General features: G+C 40.2%; 1 long non-coding RNA gene across 3 annotated transcripts in view; it reads left to right on the forward strand.

The window, feature by feature from the left end:
• The first annotated feature begins 620 nt into the window (after positions 1-620).
• The window catches only part of LOC134354880 (uncharacterized), a 130475-nt gene continuing 114901 nt past the window's right edge, over positions 621-16194 (forward strand). For all 3 annotated transcript variants that reach the window (XR_010019918.1, XR_010019917.1, XR_010019919.1), the window contains exon 1: positions 621-818. This is a non-coding gene — a long non-coding RNA (uncharacterized LOC134354880). The remainder of the gene's footprint in view (positions 819-16194) is intronic.

Here is a 16194-nt window from a genome sequence, read left to right on the forward strand (position 1 = left end):
TTCAAGCAGGCAGATAGGGATGCTTAAGATTATTGCACTTGCTTTGCATCAGGTATGGGGAATGAAAGTACTCAGGCTCAGATCAGTTTTGAATGGGCATGGTTCGGTTGAGTTTTAATTTTGTAAAAGCAAGTATAATGTAAAATAACTCAGTTCAGCTTTAATATGTTCCACCTTGTTGCTTTTAATCCTGGTCTCAGGTCTCCCTTTGATCTCCGGATGCCCTTACGAAGCACAAAAAAAAAATGTTGGAAAAACTCAACAGGTTAGTCAGCATCTGCAGAAAGAGAAACAGTTAATGTGTCAGATTGAACAGCCTTGTTTGATTTCAATCTTACGAGGAAGCTTCTTTTGTTGACAGATTATCCACATTTCTGGCAAAGAATAGTTAATTTATGGTTCTCTGAGTGAAGAGTAAAACTGTGCATCATCCTTGTTAATTGGATCATAAAATACAAAGTTTAATTTTCAACCCTTGCACATGTATTTAAAGGAAGGAGGATTAAATTCTAACCAACTCAATATATTATAAATCAACCATTAAAATGAATACGTTAGCAGTTTGGAATAGGGAAAATTTAAACATTTACTTAAACTGCCAAACATCAGAAAATGCTGGAAGCATTCATCAGCTCAAACAGTATCTGTAGAAAGAGAAATTGAGCTTCAGGTCATCAGCTCATTTCAACTCTGAATCACCCTGTGTGGAACTGAGGTCTAGAGTGTCAAACCGAGGGGTGACGTACCTTCATCCTTTAAGGGTCATAGAGCACAAATGCAGGTCCCGAGCTTTCCGGATTCTACAACTCACCTCCAAGGTAAGAGCAAGTTAAAGTGGCCAAATTAACCTATCGAACCTCATATCTTTGGGAAGTGAAATTACATCAGAACACCAGATAAATATTGTGGTATAAAGTGTAAGTGGGATATGAGAAGAAGTTTTAGATAGTAGCCTACAATCACTTACCTGGTCTCAGCCCTTTAATCTAGCCATGGCAACTCCATTTATGGCAAGAAACATCTTTTCAAGCACAGGTATGCAGCCAGACAGCTGGTATTACCATCAGTTGCGTGCAATCACGTTGAGCCTGTTAGGGCTTCTTGAGGCTTGGCTCCTCCCTTTTTCAGAGTGTGACAGGAGGGGTTTAGCACCATCTACACTGGCGGACCCCTCTCTCCAGCATTTGAGAATTGTGGAGCCCATCATCTCCCATGTTGTGCCAATGAGCCTTCTGTCAAGCTACAATCACCTCCAAAATGAACTCCCCTACCTGTTGCAATCACAGAGTACCTTCCGTTAAGAGGTGCGGACTAGCTTTTAAATTTTGTCTGATGAAGGCCACTCAGAAAATTGGTTCCCATGTTGGCATGAAGACAGGCAGAAGCATGATTACTGCTGGTAGACTGCAAAATTATTGTTATGAGTCTATTCGAATGGCTTGGAGGCCTGCGCAAGGTCATCTAGGCATATGGGTTACATGAAACATCACCTGTTCTTCAGATCCTGCTGAGCAAACTGGTCAGAAAGGCAGGGTTAAGAAGAGTCATGAATGTGGAAATGGAAGTAAGGACTTGGAGTATAAAATGGTGCCTTGCAAGAATGAAAATATTTAATTCCTCAGCTGCCTTTCGTAAGGAATCTGCACCTTCTAGAAAAAGCCATTTTTAGACTGCCACATTCGAACTTAGAATGTCAACCCTGCCCACATTTTCCAACCCAATTTTGATTGGTCCTGGATCTCTTCAACAGACTTGAGTTAATTTGTGTTGCGGAAAATGAACATCTAATGACATGCATTCAGAACCTGAAGATTGATTCAAGTTGACCAGCTGTGAATAAGAGGAGGTTCTAAGAAATTTAATTAAGGCATTCAAAATTATAAATAATACATAATAAAGTATTAAAAATGAAGTGTTACAATTGGTCAGCAAGCTGATAAGATAACAGAAATCTAAGATCATCACTGAAAAAATGATAGGAGACCAATATGACACTTTCTCGTGAGGACTAGATATAGGCGCACATAACAGGTAAGTGTGGTATCCAGCATGGACTTGGAAATCCAAAATATTACAGATTGATAAACAATACCTCCCCTTTTAGTCACACATCTTACAACTTGTTGACCTTAATGATAATTTTTATCCTTTTGGATGTTAACTATTGCTCTTATTTCTTATGAACAGCCAGTGTTCATAATGAAGAATAGCTCCACCAGAGCTATTGAGAGTGGCAGAGAAATGGGTTGTGCTTGCAGTGGTAATTCACTATTAATTCACAAATTGTCCTCATGATCTAATGGCATTTCTCCTGCCTCAGTCCTGGATAATAGAAACATTATTTTTGTCAGATTCTCAACACTTTCATCTCCCTCTGCTACCATTAACTATTCAGACATCTTCTGGACCAGCAAGTGATCATTTCTGACTTGGTCACTTTGCACTGTCAGTGCTTCAGTCACTTTGTCCACCAACCATTACAAACCTCACTGCTTTGTTCTTTGGTAAGCTCAAACCTCTTTCCAAATGCTGTTGCCCATCACTAGCCTTTCCCAGTTCTGATGAAAGCTCATGGACCTAAATCATAAACTCTTCTTTCCTCTTCACAGGTGCTGCAAGCCCTGCTGAGAGAGGCTACGTTTTCTGTTGTTAGTGGAGATGTACAGTGCTTTACTTTTGGAAACTTGGTGATGTGCCAGCCCTGGACAAGTGCTGACAAGTTTTTTCATTGGAGAGGGAAAAAAAAAGAATGCATTGAACAGCTTTTATTTTGTTCAGCTGTGTGTGGCAGTCATTCCTGGAGGCCTTCAAGCAATGGAGTAAAAAATTTTTGAGGTGGGGTGGAGAAAATCCTCTTTACTGATTTTGCTACAGCCCATTGCAATTCCCATGACCACTCAAAACTCACTTGGACATGTGCTAATTATTTCAAAATCCTGGTGAGATCCTAAATCAAGGTTTATGCCACAGCTGAATCAAGTGGGCCTAGGATAAGATAAAAGTGGTAACATTTTTAATAACATACTCCTTATATGAAAAAAATGAGGCTGTAGGTTGACAGAAACACGTCATGAGAAGTCTTCAGTATTGTTTAAGCTGAGTCAAATTTTAAGATTTAATACAGAACATTGTTATACAATGAGTGATTATAAAATTGCACTTGTCACTTAGTGTAAGAAGAACTAAGGGTAAGAAGTCTTGCACTTCAGATCAGCCTGCATCCATTTTAATAGGGCTCCTTCTGACCACAGACTTATATTCTTCTGTACCACCAGAGGGCAGCAGTGTGCCATCTTTCATCAGCAAACACTGCTATCAAGTCACCAATTTCCTGCCACTGGTGCATTACATAAATGAAGTAAATATCAGATTTAATCAGTTAGTCATAATAAATATCTGTCAACATCTAGCCTTTAATGCCTAAACCACTGTACATTTACATCTCAATTCAAACAGTATACTTGGGAAAATGTTTTCATGCCAATTTGATTATGAATTACCAATCATTGCTGTGTGATTTCCTTCTTGTTAAAGTAACTGTTCTATAATTTTAAAACTACAAAAAATTATTTAAAAATGCACAAATTATCTTCAAATAACTGCTTTTCTTCATTATTTTGTCAATTTTAGTGTAAAATATTTTCTCATCATTAAATTGAATAATATACATCTACTGTATGACAAAACATAGGGCAAACAGAGATATCTAGTTGAAAATCTGACAAAGTGCAAAGAGTTTCCTCTGTGTCCAAGAATGTTTCTATGGCATTACACAGAGGTGACAATCTTGGGGAATAGAAGCTTAATGTTACCCTTGGAAATTACTCAAATGATGAATTCAGTACTAATCCACTATACTGAATGCAAAATGACAAGTCACACTTCACTTTAGAACGTTACAATACAAAGCTAAATTCATGAGAAGTTAGAATGCTCTGTTGGTATAAAATATATTCATTTAATGCATTTCAAGATCAGTTCACATCTCAAACTATTTTACAGCATTTGAAATAGTTGAAAAACACAGTCCCAGCTGTAATAACTAAATATATTTGGCCAAAAGAGTATTTTACTTCTCCCATAAGGCTGTTATTATATTTGTATTTGATGAGAAAACCTAATCAGCTGTTTGTACACATATTATTCAGTATAAATAGTTTAGTAACTCCCTTTTTATGGAGATATCATCAGTGAGAATGTAGATTAAATCCACTGACAATAGTCCATGATTCTTTCATGGTCTTGAGGTTTACTTACAATTATTACAAACATCATAGAGTTTTCCAACTAAGTATGTTTTTACATGCCATGATTAAATGGAATAGACATTTTAGCAGGCAAGCTAAGTATTATTGCTCATCTCTCTTTTGTTTCATTCCTTCACATGTGGAATACAAAAGCAATTCTTACATCATATTAATTTATTTTTTATTCCATCATTTCTGTTTTAACATAATTCTTATAAAAGATGACATCTGAATGATTTGCACTTAATGATCTCAAACAACTGATAAAGCTCCGAACTCTAAATAATTCAATTAATCAATCTGTTCCAGACTTTTACTTTATATTTGAAATTGCAATGGGTCTCTTTTCTTTCAGTCCTTCTGAGCTGCTTATTTCCAGGAACCTGAAATATATGCATCTTTCCCATGAGAAGAAATTGGTTTGACCTTTGACCTTAGAGATACAATCCAATAGAATTGCACCAAGCAGTTTCTGATGACACTTCATTAGAAAGAGAGAATAGGAAAGGTCAGGCAATTGTAGCTTCTCCTACTCTAGGGAAAAATTAATTTAAGTGACTGTGCATTTAACAAGGCAATATTACATGTGATCTTCCTAAGTATTGTTTCCCACATTCTAATGCTGATACAGATTTAGTGGTAGTTCCCAGTAAGTAAACACTAATTTATTTGTATATGCTAACACTTTCCCAAGAAAGATATTTACAGCACTGACAGAGATAGATACAATTTTAAGTTGCCTGATTATAATGAGTTTAACAGATGTATCACTCTGGACTGTCATTTGCTCGTTTGCCAATATCAGTCAGTCACTATCACCATTATACATACAACCATTATATGTGCAGAGCATTACCTTTACACTGGTTAAAAAGTAATGTATTATGTATGGTTCTTTGTTATTTTTTATAATCATCGATATGTTGTGTTAGCAGTGGAAATAGTGTCTGCATTAGACTGCAAAACGAGTTGTGCAGAACAATCTATCATTAGTATCAGAAAATTAACATTTTTTATTGCTGTGACATATTAAAAACAGTTTTTTATGAGGTTAAGGAAAGGAATAATGCCAAACACCTGATTATTTTCAAAGAATTTCATTCATCTGCCATGTTGACAGCTTCCATACCGGGGAAACATTGTTTCTCTGTAAAAACACATTAAAAAAATTATATTCAGCACTTTTAATGTCTTTAATTGTCTTATTGTTTCTTTGAAAGAAATGTGATATCTTATTTCAAAACATTAATTCAACTTCCTATAACCAACACTTTACAGTTATGAAAGCTGGAACCCTGAGAAAATTGACTTTAGTAATGTCAGACAGGAAAATGAAATGATAACGCAGATTGCATTAAAACCCATTGTCCTGCATTAGAGTATAAACAATGAAAACACAAGTTCCATATGGGTTTTTGGTACCTAGGTAACTGATGCTGGTCTCCAGGGTCAGAGGAGGACAGTATATTTCTCCACTTCCCCTCATTGTTCAAAGCTTCTCTCTTCCTTTAGACCAGGGGTGGCCAACCTTTTACATTCCAGGCGTCAATTTTTTCACGCACAAGTTCAGATGCGATTTTTTCAGTACCAGTTCTATATTAACATATTTTTACCAGAATTGAATGGGGGTACAAGAGTTGTATGGCGCATCTGAACTCGTGAGTGAAAAAATTGACGCAGGGAATGTAAAAGGTTGGCCACCCCTGCTTTAGACACCTTCATTCCCAATCCGTTCAATTCATGAAAATTATCGTCTTCCTGCAATTTGCCGGAGAAACTCAGCAGGCCAGGCAACATCTGTGGAAAGGAATAAACAGGTGATGTTTCGGGCCGAGATGCTTCATTAGGTCCTGAAGAAGGGTCTCGGTCCAAAACGTCGACTGTTTACTCTTTTCCATTGGTGCTGCCTGGCCTGCTGAATTCCTCCTGCATTTTGTGTGTGTTACTTTGGATTTCCAGCATCTACAGATTTTCTTGTGTTTTTGCTCCTCTGACAACTTACAGCTTTTAGGAGTCTGGGACAGGTTTAACTGCTTCTTCTTTGCAGATACCATCTTCTCTGCCATATTTTCCATCTGAAGTAGAGATCATGGCCTTTCACTACATTGTATCAGTTACAAAACAGATCTTTTGTCACGAGCTCCACCTTGAGCTTACTAATGCTTGGATGTGGAATTACTCTAATGTGGTTCAATAGGATAAGACTGAACACATTTGTTCCTAACTATGCTTGACCAGTGTGCATTCTCCAAACACACGCGTCAGACAAAAAAATGTACACCCATTAATAGCTTCTTCTTTTCACCTATTTCTGTCTTACGTCTTGATTTTGCTGAAAAGGTCAATATTTATTCCCAATATGTGCCGTACCAACAGGTAGAAGCAAAGCATTATAACAAATGCTGTAACCCTCAAATTTTTAATTCATTCCAAGTTATGATGGGGATAAATTATGAGAAGTGCCTGTGTAATGTAAAATGCTGGAGTCTTTACGGGTGGTGCAACAGTGCACTGGCAGAGCTGCTGCCTGGCTGTTCCACAAACCCTCACTAGATCCAGACCTCTGGTGTTGTCTGTAGTTTGCAGATTCTCCCTGCGACCAAGTAGGTCTCCTCCTATAATTAGTCAGTTATTAAACCACTGTAAATAATCTATAATGTGAAGTGAACCATGGAATCTGGGCATATCTGATGGGAATATGGAGAGAATAAAATGGGATTAATGCAGGATTAATATAACATTTGATGGTTGACATGGACAAACGGTGCCAAAGGGTCTGTTTCTCTGTTCCATGATTCTCTATAATGTGAGGAGTTCACCATCTTTGGCACCACAGGGTAAGGGCAATAACATTGTGTCAGATATCTGGGTGGACCATGCTTGATATGGCCCACAGTCTGTGTTTATAAACCCCTCCTTGCTTTTCCTGCAGTCACACTTCCAGCTGCCCCGTAGATCCAGTCCCCCTAGAGGTGCCACAACTCCAACTGTCCTGCATGGTGGAATACTCCACAAATGACCATGAGCCCTCAGATGGAGGATCTGACACCAGGCCTCAATACTCCTCTGATGACTTTTAGCAGCTTTCTGCTGCCTAAAGGCATTTAATCAAATTCAAATGTCCCTGATCATCAAAAGCATTTGATAACAATTAAAGCAAATTTACATAATTTATAAATAATTAAATTTACAAAATATTTTTGTGATGGAAATTAATTTAAAACATCAAAGTTCAAAGTAAATTTATTATCGAAGTAAATATATGTGACCATATACACCCTGAGATTCATTTTCTTGTGGGCATTCACAGTAAATACAAAGAAACACAATAGAACCACAGAAAGACTGTCCCAACAGGACAAACAACTATTGTGCAAAAGTCAACAAACTGTGCAAATCCAAAAGAAGTAATAATAATAATCATAAACAATTAATATCGAGAACATGAGACGAAGAGTCCTTCAAAGTGATTCCACAGGTCATGGGAACAGTTTAGTAATGAGGTGAGTGAAGTTGTCCCCTCTGGTTCAAGAGCCTGATGGCTGAGGGGTAGTAACTGTTCCCGAACCTGGTGATGTGGGACCTGAGGCTCCTGTACCTTCTTCCAGATGGCAGCAGTGAGAAAGGAGCATAGCCTGAATGGTGGGGATCCTTGATGATGGATGCTGGTTTCCTGTGACAGTGCTCCATGTAGCTGTGCTCAATGGCGGGGAGGGCTTTACCCATGAAGTATCCACTACCTTTTGTCGGCTTTTCTATTCAAGGTTATTGGTGTTTCCATACCAGGCTGTGATGCAACCAGTCAGTGTGCAGTCCACCGTACATCTATAGAAGTTTGTCAAAGTTTCAGATGACATGCCGAACCTTCGCAAACTTCTAAGAAAGCAGAGGTGCTGTCGTATTTACTTTGTAATGGCACTTACATGCTGGATCCAGGACAGAATCCTCTGAAAGCCAGTGGATGTAGTGTACCTGGACTTTCAGAAAGCCTTTGATAAAGTTCCACATAGGAGATTAGTGGGCAAAATTAGGGCACATGGTATTGGGGGCAGAGTACTGACATGGATTGAAAATTGGCTGGCTGACAGAAAACAAAGAGTAGTGATTAATGGCTCCCTTTCGGAATGGCAGGCGGTGACCAGTGGGGTACCGCAAGGTTCAGTGCTGGGACCGCAGCTGTTTACAATATATATTGATGATTTAGGTGAGGGAATTAAAAGTAACATTAACAAATTTGCCAATGACACAAAGCTGGGTGGCAGTGTGAAATGTGAGGACCCAGGTCAGAGCCTCTGAAATTATAACACTGAGGAATTTAGTTTTGGACCCTCTCCATCTCTGATCCCTCGATGAGGGTTGACTCACGAACCTTTGGTTTCCTCTACCTGAAGTCAATAATCAGCTCCCTGGTCCTTGCTGACATTGAGCGAGAAGTTTTTGTTGTACAACCATTCAGCCAAATTTTTAGACTCCGACATACTGATTCACACCACACTTGATTTGGCCAACGACAGTGGTGTCAACAGCAAACTTATTATGGCATTGGAGCTGTGCTTCGCCTCATAGTCATGAGTATAAATCAAGTAGAGCGGGGTGCTAAGCACACAACCTTGTGGTGCACTTGTGCTAATTGTAATTGTGGAGAAGATGTTGCCAATCTGAGTGAAGGATTCAAGGGTCCAGTTGCTCAAGAAGGTATTCAAGCCTGGGACTTGAAAATTATTGATTAGGTTCGAGGGAATGATAGTATTAAATGCTGAGCTATAGTCAATGAAGACCATCCTGATATATGCATCTTCACTGTCCAGATGTCCCAGGGTTGAATGAAGAGCCAATGAAATGGCATCTGAAGTTGATATGGCAAGAGCTGATATGTTTCATCACCGGCCCCTCAAAGCACTTCATCACAATGGATGTAAGTGGTACTGGATGATATTCACTGAGGCAGGTTACCATGTTCTTGGGCATCACTGAATTGTAGCTGAAAGAAGATTATAGCTGGGAGAATAATATCAAAGGAATACAAATTGTATCAAAAGGCCAGGTAGGTAAGATAAGGGTGTGGGGTGGTTCTGTTGGTAAAAAATGAAATCAAATCATTAGGAAGAAGCGACATAGGATTGGAAAGTGTAGAATCATTGTGGGTAGAGCTAAGAAGCTGCAAGGGGAAAAAGAATGATGGGAGTTATATACTGACCTCCAAACAGCAGATGTGGGTGTGGTCTACAAATTGCATTGGGAGACAGAAAATGCACATGAAAATGGCAATGTTACAATAGTCATGGGGGATTTCAATATGCAGGTATACTGGGAAAATCAGGTTGGTGCTGGATCCCAAGGAAGGGAATTTCTAGAATGCCGATGAGGTGCCTTTTTAGAGCAGCTCATGGCTGAGCCCACTGGGGGATCAGCTATTCTGGATTGGGTGTTATGTAATGACCCAGAATTGATCAGAGAGCTTAAGGTAAAGGAACCTTAAGAGGATAGTGACCATTTCGTCCCTCTTCCCGCTGGGAGAAGGCTCAGGAGCTTGGAGACTTGTACGGCCAGATTTGGGAACAGCTTCTTTCCAACTGTGATAAGACTGCTGAACGGATCCTGACCCGGATCTGGGCCGTACCCTCCAAATATCTGGACCTGCCTCTCGGTTTTTTTGCACGACCTTACTTTCCATTTTTCTATTTTCTATGTATGATTTATAATTTAAATTTTTAATATTTACTATCGATTTGTAATCCAGGGAGCGGGAAGCGCAGAATCAAATATCGCTGTGATGATTGTATGTTCTAGTATCAATTGTTTGGTGACAATAAAGTATAAAGTATAAGTACTCTTCCAATCAGCCTGGCTCACTAATGGTACTCTAAATGACATAGGTTCAAAGTAAGTTGAGCAACCTGTATATATATCGCTGAGAATTTTTGTGGGCATACTCAATAAATCTATAGAATAATAACCATATTGAATACTGAGGTAAAGCATCTATTAGATCTCAGGGCTAAACTCATAGTCATAGTATAGTCATAGTCATACTTTATTGATCCCGAGGGAAATTGGTTTTCGTTACGGTTGCACCATAAATAATTAAATAGTAATATGTAAATTATGCCAGGAAATAAGTCCAGGACCAGCCTATTGGCTCAGGGTGTCTGACCCTCCAAGGGAGGAGCTGTGAAGTTTGATGGCCACAGGCAGGAATGACTTCCTATGACGCTCAGTGTTGCATCTCGGTGGAATGAGTCTCTGGCTGAATGTACTCCTGTGCCCAACCAATCCATTATGTAGTGGATGGGAGACATTGTCCAAGATGGCATGCAACTTGGACAGCATCCTCTTTTCAGACACCACCGTCAGAGAGTCCAGTTCCATTCCCACAACATCACTGGCCTTACGAATGAGTTTGTTGATTCTGTTGGTGTCTGCTACCCTCAGCCTGCTGCTGTAGCACACAACAGCAAACATGATTGCACTGGCCACCACAGACTCGTAGAACATCCTCAGCATCATCCGACAGATGTTAAAGGACCTCAGTCTCCTCAGGAAATAGAGACAGCTCTGACCCTGCTTGTAGACAGCCTCAGTGTTCTTTGACCAGTCCAGTTTATTGTCAATACGTATCCCCAGGTATTTGTAATCAACACCATGTCCACAATGACCCCCTGGATGGAAACAGGGGTCAGCGGTACCTTAGCCCTCCTCAGGTCTACCACCAGCTCCTTAGTCTTTTTCACATTAAGCTGCAGATAATTCTGCTCACACCAGTGGGGGACAAGGAAATGGCGGATGAACTGAATAAGCATTTTACGTCAGTCTTCAATGTGGAAGACACTAACATTATGTCAGAAGTTTCAGAGTGTCAGGGGACAGAAGTTATGTGAAGTTGCCATTACTGAAGGTAGATAAGACACCTGGAACAAATGGTCTACACCCTGTGGTTCTGGAAGAGGTGGCTGAAGAGATTGCAAAGAATCAAGAAGCAATGGATTCTGGCATGATTCTGGAGGACTGAAAAATTGTGAACGTCACTCCACTGTTCAAGAAGGGAGGCAGGAGAAAGGAAATTAGGTAGTTAGTCTGATCTCAGTGGTTGGAAAGGTGTTGGAATCGATTGCTAAGGATGAGGTTTTGTGGTACTTGGCTGCACATGATAAAATAATCAGCATGGTCTCCTTATGGGAAAATCTTGCCTGACAAATCTGTTGGAATTCTTTGAAGAAATAACAAGCGGGTTAGACAAAGGAGAATTGGTGGGCGTTCTGTACTTGGATTTGAAGGCTTTCAACAATATGCCACCCTTGAGGCTGCTTAACAAGTTAAGAACCCATGGTATTACAGGAAAGGTACTACCATGGATAGAACATTGGCTGATTGGCAGCAGGCAAAGAGTGGGAATAAAAGGGACCCTTTTCTGGTTGGCTGCTGGTTACTAGTGGTGTTCCACAGGGGTTTGTGTTGGGACTGCTTCTTTTTACATTACATGTCAATGATTTGGATGATGGAAATGACAGCTTTGTTGCCAACTTGGTGGATGATACAAAGATAGGTGCAAGGCCAGGTAGTTTTGAAGAAGCAGAGAGGCTACAGAAGGACTTAGACAAATTGGGAGAATGGAGAAGGAAGTGGGAGATGGAATATAGTATCGGGAAGTGTATGATCATTCACATTCATAGATTCATAAATTAGACTATTTACTAAATGAGAGAAAATCCAAAAATCTGTGGTGCAAAGGGACTTGGAAGTTCTCGTAAAAATTCTCTAAAATTTAATCTGAGGTTGGGTCAGTGGTGAGGAAGGCAAATGCGATGTTTGCATCGATTTTGAGAGGACTAGAATATAAAAGAAAGGATGTAATATTGAGACTTTATAAAGCAATGGTGAGGCCTCACTTTGGGTATTGTGAACAGTTTTTGTCCCCTTATCTAAGAAAAGGAGGTTCACAAAAATAATTCCGGGATAGAATGGCTGATCATATGAGGAGTGCTTGATGGCTCTGGGCCTGAACCCAGAGGAATTCAGAAGGAAGAGGGGTGACCTCATTAAAACCCAGTGAATGGTGAAAGCACTGCAATAGAGTGGATGTGGAGAAGATGTTTCCTGTGGTGGGGGTGTCTAAGACCACAGGACACTGTCTCAGAATAAAGGAGCATCCTTTCAGAACAAAGATAAAAAGATAAGGAGGAATTTCTTTAGCCAGAGAGTGGGAAATCTATGGAATTCATTGCCATACGCAGCTGTTGAGGTCAAGTCATTTGGTATATTTAAGGCAGACATTGATAGTTTCTTGATGAGTCAGGGTATTACGGGTTATGGGGAGAAGGCAGGAAATTAGGGCTGAGAGGGAAAATGGATCTTATTAGATCCCCATGATGAAACGGTGAAGCAGACGCAATGGGCCAAATGGCCTAATTCTACTCCTATATCTTATGGTCTTATGGTTCTTATTAGGCACCAATATAATTGAAGCTTCCCTGAAGTAGGAGGGTACCTCAGACTGCCAAAGCAAGTGGTTAGAGATTAAAGTAAAAACTAAATATAAGTGCTATATCTGCACTTACCTTTTCAGTCCTGGTTGGTGACTCCATTTGGGCGAATGGACTTGCATCAGCAATTCTGGTCATGGCTGACATAACAGTGAAGGGCTTGGCAGAAAGTGTACCCAACCCCATTGAGTCCAGAGGAAGAATGGGATCAGATGCAGCATTCGTCTTACAGCTTGTCTCTAGCATCTGCTTTTTACCCCATGTGTACAGAAACCACGAACACTGCCTCACCTGCCACACTTAGCTACTGGGTCTGCACATAAACAGCTCCTCCACCGTGAGAGTTAGGAACACCAAGTTTCTGGGAGTGTGCATCACCTGGTCCGTCAACACCACCCTTTCATTCAAGGATGCATAGCAGCGTATCCACTTCCTGATGAAACTGAGTCGAGCAAGGCTCTCCCCCGCAATTCCGTTCTAACCAGTCTTTACAGGAGCACCATTGAGAGTGTTCTCACCAGCTGCAACACCATATGGTTTGGAAATTGCAAGGCATCTGACTGCAAGGCCCTACAAAGGATCGTGAGGACTGCTGAGAGGATCATCAGGACCTCTCTTGCACCCATCCAAGATGTTTACCGGGAGGGCTGTGTATGCAGGGCCCTTAACATTGTCACGAATCACTCCCATCTGTCCCACAATCTCTTTAAACCCCTACCACTGGGCAGGAGGTACCATAGCATTAGGACAAGGACTGTTAGGATGGGAAACAGTTTCTTCCCCCAGGCTGTGAGACTACTGATCTTCCTGACACCACCCAGGTCTCATCACATATGAAGCAACAGTAGTGTTATGCTGTTTACTTTTTGAATTAATACATTTTATGCTAAATGTCAATCTTCTGGAATATATTTTATTTTATTTATTTGTGGTAGTATTACTTTATGTGTTGTGTATGACTTAAATGTATTGTGTTCTACACCTCAGTCCAGAGAGATGTTTCCTTTGGTGGTATACACGTATTTGGTTGAATGATGCTGACCTTGCACTTGGACTGCCAGTTGGAGATGAATATATTTTGAACCTTAGCATTGCCACAGATCACTACTGAGAGCAGCCGGCCTTACCAAAATCCACATTCCATGCTCACCCAGGAAATTACCCTACATCACTTCTGCACCCCTCAACTATCTTATTATTGATTTTCGAGACTGCCTAAGAAGAAAGGTATTTGGAGATTGGAAGGATTTTATGTGTGGCAAGAAAATAGGTAAGGCTGTCTGAGCTGTCAAAAGGGAATATGATTGTTCTCTTAATGTAGTAAAACTGCTTCAAGAATTCCTTCATGAAAAATGCTGGTCTCTCTAGGGTTATGACCTCTTGGAAGTCTCTCCTTCAAAGGGTGATAGTAGCAGGACATCTGAATACTTTTAGGGCAGGGGTAGATAAATATGTGATAGGATTGGGGTGAAAGATCACTGCAGGTGGATAGAATGTCAAGTAAATCAAATAATCAAATCAGTTAAAATACAATGAAATGTCGGTGCAGGTTTCAGGGGCCGAGAGTTCTCCCACTGCATCTAATTTGCACAAATTTTTCCTAAAATTGAACATCTTATTCCCTTCCTCCCTTTCTCCCATGGTCAAATATCCTCTCCTATCAGATTTCTTCTTCTCCAGTCTTTACCTTACCCACCCACCTGGTTTCACCTTTAACCTTCTAGCTTCTCCTCCTTCCCCTCCCTCCACTTTCTTATTCTGTCATCCCTCTTTCTCTCCAGTCCAGATGAAGGGTCTCGGCCCCAAACTTTGACTGTTTGTTCATTTTCATAGATGCTGCCCGGCCCGCTTTGTTTTCATCTGTATTTTTATCCCCTCAGGGAACAGGCAGAAGATATTCCTTGTATCTTCACATGATGCTGTGTGATGTATCTGAGTAGTGTTAGTGTACAAAAGAAGGCACTGCTAAAATAAATCTCCTTATTGATTTAAATACAAAACTAGAGGACTGAAAAGAGCTGCAAGGCTCATAGCTGCACTTCACTTCCATTCAGCAGACTGCAAAGACCCCACATATTGTCAACTTACAAGGGTACTTAAAGTACAACCAGTGTTTTACAAAAAGCTCAGTCTCCTCCCCATTATCAGTAAAACTGATGAAGCAGCCTGCGTCTGCTTACTGGCAACAGCCATGCTGATTACCATAACAAACTGCAAAGAGAACTGAGGTTAAACTGGAATTGTGCAACCTTGCTGTTTAACCTGGAATAAATAAAATTTACAATAGGCATGGATTTTTAATTTAACTAAACAAAACTCAAGTCATGTTTCTTTGGCCAAGGGCCATGAAGACAGATGCAGGTGCTGGGAACTAAAACTCTCACACATAAAATTCTGTTTTACATAATCACTTTGGACCCCTTTGTTGTGGGATTTTTACAGACAAGCAAAACTGAATGCATTTCAATTTGGTCATTGGGGGGTTCTGAGGTGATTATCTTCTCAATAAAAAACACTATACAGTAAAAGAAAAATTAAAAAGTTCCCCATCATTGAGCTGGGTGACACACTTGCCAAGTGCTGAATGTGAGAGCATGGATTTAAACTGATGCCTTATCAAGGACAGCCTCCCAGGGGAGCTCAGGCAGAATTGACTGAATAACGGCAGCAATCTCCACTGTGTCACATACTGTAGGCTTCGGGAACATCCATGGCCTCCAGTGAATAGGCTTCAAGGGCAACAGAGTCAAAGACCTGTGAGAGAACACATTCCCTGAGAACAGAAATCCCCTGAAAGTAGAGGGGTAGCTACCTTTGTTTCAACTCCTGTCATTTCGTGGGAATATTCACCTCCAGAGATTATTAGTTGCTAAATTGCAAGTGGGAAGAACAGACACGATGATTACTGTTAGCAATAAATTTTTCTCACAGCGACAGTCTCTGTATACTAATCACAAAGTGAAGCTCCTCATAGACATCAAAGTTGCCAATGTTTAAATACACCATCCTACCTAACTAATAGCTTCATCATTTTAAAACCTGAACCTATTTGTGAACCAGTGCATGAACTGAATTTGTTTCCTTTCTCGCTTAATAATGTTTCAATTACATATTCAGCTCCATGCAGTCCGGTGCCATTTACATCTTGTGAAATCTTTGCTGGTCTGATTTGCGCCTGTAACGATGTACATGTACCCTATTTGCCTATTAAACTTTCAGGGGGAAATCATATAAAACCTACGATGAATTATTGTAAGAATGAGCTTCAAACTACATCTGCCAGCCTGCTCTCTGAAGAAGAGCTCTATTCTGAAAAGGTTTTAGTGGGTGCATTATTCACAGAACATTAAGTGTGATGCAGTGGAGTGAATGTCCTTTTGACATCACTGTTACCATTTAAAAACTGGCTTGGTATATAAATCCAGTAATGCTCATGACTACTGGTAAACTGGCTGGCTCACCTCATT

Source organism: Mobula hypostoma, chromosome 12 (assembly GCF_963921235.1).
Source record: "Mobula hypostoma chromosome 12, sMobHyp1.1, whole genome shotgun sequence".
Taxonomy (NCBI): domain Eukaryota; kingdom Metazoa; phylum Chordata; class Chondrichthyes; order Myliobatiformes; family Myliobatidae; genus Mobula; species Mobula hypostoma.